Genomic DNA, 5,000 nt, shown 5'->3' with positions numbered 1-5,000 from the left:
ATATATATAATATCGTCGGTAAGGAGCCGTACTCCTCCTATATCGACACAAAGTATATACGACGTATTAACAAGCTATATACTTTGACAAAAGCCAAATTTTACAATAAGGAGGTGAGAGACGCTCCAGTTACGAAACTATACGAAGAGTGTGGCACTCTCTCTCGATCATCGGGATGAAGAGATATACTTTTACACGAATAATTCGAGGCGCCTGCGTGAGGTCGTACACAGAAAGACCCGCCGTCTCCGAATAATATTATAACAAACGAAAAACTTAAAAATATTCTCGAGGCGCCTGCGTGAGGTCGTACACAGAAAGACCCGCCGTCTCCGAATAATATTATAACAAACGAAAAACTTAAAAAGATTCTCGAGGCGCTTGCGTGAGGTCGTACACAGAAAGACCCGCCGTCTCCGAATCCTATAACACGAAACCGCTACTATTAATAATAATAATAATAATAATAATAACGATATGTGAGGGAACTTGAGCTGAACACATATCGAAAAAACTAAAAGTTACAGTGGAAACCACGTGTAATGAGAAATGCGATCGAGGCGCCTGCGTGAGGTCGTACACAGAAAGACCCGCCGTCACGATCTCGTATTTCGTATTTGCATCGTGGAAATCCAACGAACGAACAATATAATATATAAACTAAAATCTCTAAAGTGCCTCGTGTCGGAGAGATCACTGCTCACACCTCTTCTATATTTCGTAGTTGCGTTGCGTAGGCCTCACCTCCTAGCAACGGGACATAAGGAAGACTGCTCTTTGGGATCGAACGAAGCGTCTATAACGAGTCGTCGACGAGAGCGAAAGAACGCGAATAGCGAGCCGCAGAAAAAAAGGATACCGAATTATATATCTTCGAAGGTTCTCTTCGAAGATCCATGGATACCTATATCTGCGCGTCTCCAGCTATCTCGCGCGTCTCTCCAAACTCTCGTCGTTCCTCGAAACGTGCTTCCTACCCAAAGGGCGTTCGTTCTTCCTATGTCGTTTCGTTGTCGTTCGTTTCAACGGCGAACGATATACGATGTTCGACAAAACGAAACCACGTTGTACGTTCGTACTCGTGGATCGGGTAACCTAGAACGAAAACGCATTGCGTGGATGTTGGCCCGAAAAGATATATACCAAGGCGAGTGATGGTAAAGAGTAACGATTCTTAACTAGACGAAGTTGGTTCAGAGGGGACCGCCGGCCGTCTCTCTATCCTCGCGAGTCTAATGCCTCGTTCCGTCGCTAGAGTTTTTCAAACTCTGCTTCTGGCTATCGGGAAGAATAGACCGCGCGCGAGGAAGAGGAACGACGACCGTGCGCGTCCCATCGATTTTTTTTATTTTTACCTGAACCACCGAAGTCGATTCAGAGGGGACCGCCGGCCGTCTCTCTATCCTCGTTGTCGTGAGTCATATGCCTCGTTCCGTCGCTAGAGTTTTTCAAACTCTGCTTCTGGCTATCGGGAAGAAACGACCGCGCGAGGAAGACGACGACGACCGTGCGCGTCCCATCGAATTTTTTTTTATTTTTACCTGATCGACGGAAGTTTCGTCCGGTTCGTCTCTTTTACCATCGTCTCGTCGACCCGTTCAGAGGGGACCGCCTGTCCATATCCTCGTTGTCGTGAGTCATATGCCTCGTTCCGTCGCTAGAGTTTTTCAAACTCTGCTTCTGGATATCGGGAAGAAACGACCGCGCGAGGCCGATGGCTGCGAGTCCCATCGAATTTTTTTTAAACGCACGCACACACATACACCTGAACGGAGATGCGTTCCTCTTCGTCGCGATTTTTCGCGCTTTAGTCGTCGTTGTCGCCATCCGTTCGGAGGGGACCGCCGGCCGTCTCTCTATCCTCGTTGTCGAGAGTCTAATGCCTCGTTCCGTCGCTAGAGTTTTTCAAACTCTGCTTCTGGCTATCGGGAAGAAACGACCGCGCGAGGAAGAGGAAGGACGACCGTGCGCGTCCCTTTCGAATTTTTTTTTATTTTTACCTGAGCGACCAAAGTGGATTCAGAGGGGACCGCCGGCCGTCTCTCTATCCTCGTTGTCGCGAGTCTAATGCCTCGTTCCGTCGCTAGAGTTTTTCAAACTCTGCTTCTGGCTATCGGGAAGAATAGACCGCGCGCGAGGAAGAGGAACGACGACCGTGCGCGTCCCATCGATTTTTTTTATTTTTACCTGAACCACCGAAGTCGATTCAGAGGGGACCGCCGGCCGTGTCTGTATCCTCGTTGTCGAGAGTCTAATGCCTCGTTCCGTCGCTAGAGTTTTTCAAACTCTGCTTCTGGCTATCGGGAAGAAACGACCGCGCGAGGAAGACTACGACCGTGCGCGTCCCATCGATTTTTTTTACCCGAACGATGGAGATGCATATCGGCTGTTTGCTTCGAATAACTGGACGAGAGGAACGAACATATATATATATCATGGGCTAGCCACCGTGCGCTTTCTTCGCGAGATCGTGTGCTGTACAGAGGATTCAGAATCGGGTGTTATATCCCCGTCGTTTCCTGACGAACGGAGCTTCGATCTCGTTGGTTGTTATATATTATAATGCACTTTACGCCCGGTCGGCGGGCTGCGTGTGTCGTCGCGCAGTCCGTCCGATTTCGTTTTCGAACGTATTTTCGTGTCGTCAATCATATGGCGACTTCCGCGCGTTCGATTCCCGTTGGTCGGACGTTTGTCGGATATCGGCTTCTTTCGAACCGAGAATAAGAGTACAAAAACCTGAGTACACAAACAAAAATCCATGCATAAACGATTACCCTGAACGGTGGATCACTTGGCTCGTGGGTCGATGAAGAACGCAGCTAATTGCGCGTCAACGTGTGAACTGCAGGACACATGAACATCGACATTTCGAACGCACATTGCGGTCCACGGATACAATTCCTGGACCACGCCTGGCTGAGGGTTGCTCACGTAAACCTAAGACTGCTTGCGTTGCGTATCGTTGCTCTCGGTCCGTCTCTCTCTGTTCTTTCTTGCCTCGTCGACAGCCCGCCGTCGTTCGTTTTATCTTTAAACGAACGTTTCTGAGTCGGAGGACGAGCGCCAAGCAAAAGAATACGAATTAAAGAGCGGTCGAGGGCTCGTACGCGACGTACGAGCGATTGTTGGACGTTCGTCGGCGTTCGTCGCTGGATCGTGTGGAGACCGGCGTACGCATGCTCTCGATACAAATATATATGAAAAATCTATCGCGTTCACGGGAGACTCGCAAAACTACCTCCGTCTCTTCTCTGTCCCTTCTTGGCTTGACAACCCGCCGTCGTTCGTGTTTTACGAACGTTTCTGAGTCGGACGAAGCGCAAGAAGAAGGATACGAATTAAAAGAGCGCGGAGAGAACCGTCGTCGTCGACGCGGTTATCGAGATACACAGAGCGAGTTTTCTTCGTGGCCGATTTTTTTTTTCTTTTTGTATCAGCCTCTGCTACGTTTTGTTAGTCTTCGATAAGCACGAATGACCGCGCCCCCGACGTCGTCTTAAATGAATTTTTGGCGAGACTGAGAGAAAGCAAAAATATTTTTGAACAAAGTCAGTCGAGAGAGGAGAGAAAAGAGAACCAAGATATTAAAACCTAAACCTAAACTTGGTGGCGTAACGAAAAACTGTGTGCCTTAAAGAAACACAACCGTCTTTTCATCAAGATGTTTTTACTCGTACAGCCCCAGGGATCGAATACCCACTCCGTCTGTTCGTGCGGCAGAGATGTATTCTGCAGGCGCGAGACGACTGACGAGAAGACAACGAGGACCGTCGCATCGATGGGTCGTCGTTGCGTTTTTCATCCTCTGTGCTTTTTTCTGTTCTTCGTGAACCCAGAGAAAGCCGTAGATCCGGGAACGGACACACGAGATTTCTTCGAACGCTGATGACTTAGGGAGATGATCCCCAGCGTTGCGCGGAGATCGGAGAGTACGCGTACATGTATCGGGACGAATTTTTCCCCGTCGGTCGCGTATCTCTCTGCCCGCGCGCCTGGCCCAAAGCCACGTTCGTCGGAAATCAACGAAAAGTGTGTTACGATCTAGCGTGCGTCTACGATCGGCTATATTTAAGGGTGACGAAGAAGAGAAAAGCTCACGGTGTTGCGCAACGTTTCTGTACCCGATTTTAAGATGTGCATGTGAGTCCGTTACAAAGTTGTTCGGATCGTCGAAAATAGTCGTTTTCGTCGTCGTGCGAAAGAGAATAATCTCTGACATTGGCACGGAGAGATCGCGCAGAGGAAGAGAACGATCCTCTTTGGCGAGGCTCGAGAAAGACTAACGAAACTTGATTAGAGACGAGGTATACACGCGCCGTACGTACGACGTACGCGCGTGTGATTTTTTTTTGCTTTAAGGCGTTTCGGCGCTCCGAGTATTAGAGAAAAAGAGATCGTTGGTCATCCCATGTCTCTTCGTCGTCTATCGCTGGACCGCGCATCCTAACAGATCGCCGGTCGTCCAGTCCCCGAGTAATAAATTCACCCCGTTGTGTACGTCTCGCGCTCGCTTTTCCACTTGCGTGAGTTCCCGTGCGTTTTCGTCGTTGGTACAGAGCAAAGAAACCGATATGTTATATATATGTCGCGTGTTCGATCTCTGTGCCAGCAATAACAGGCGAAAACAAGGAACCGCTGGAATCGTCGAGAAGAGAGAAACGGCTACGGGAGATATATTATACATAACACGTATATATATATATATTATACAAAGAGGACGGGCGTTAAAAACCGGAGATCGTTACGGGTGTCTTGCGTGAGTCTTAGCTCGAACATGATACGACGAACGAAGTTTAAAAGGCACTTTGGCGAGATGCATAAAACGTTTCTCGATCGAGATAGAATATACGGTTCTCGATTCTATTCGAATTAATTTTTTTTTTTATTTTTTTTTCTCTTTGAGGCGATTCTCGGAGAGAGAAATAAAAATAAAGACCCTCTGTCGCATTGTTATCAAACCGTCTTGCTTTTCTCGAATCGCGCCCACATGGCACGAA

General features: G+C 48.4%; 1 non-coding gene across 1 annotated transcript; it reads left to right on the top strand.

The window, feature by feature from the left end:
• The first annotated feature begins 2,774 nt into the window (after nt 1-2,774).
• On the top strand, nt 2,775-2,929 carry LOC139997193 (5.8S ribosomal RNA). The gene has a single exon (XR_011802627.1). It is a non-coding gene; the product is annotated as a 5.8S ribosomal RNA (ribosomal RNA).
• The last annotated feature ends 2,071 nt before the right edge of the window (nt 2,930-5,000 follow it).

Source organism: Bombus fervidus, unplaced genomic scaffold (assembly GCF_041682495.2).
Source record: "Bombus fervidus isolate BK054 unplaced genomic scaffold, iyBomFerv1 scaffold0037, whole genome shotgun sequence".
Taxonomy (NCBI): Eukaryota; Metazoa; Arthropoda; class Insecta; order Hymenoptera; family Apidae; genus Bombus; species Bombus fervidus.
Note: the sequence above shows the minus strand (reverse complement) of the source record. Positions and strands in the feature narration are given on the sequence as shown.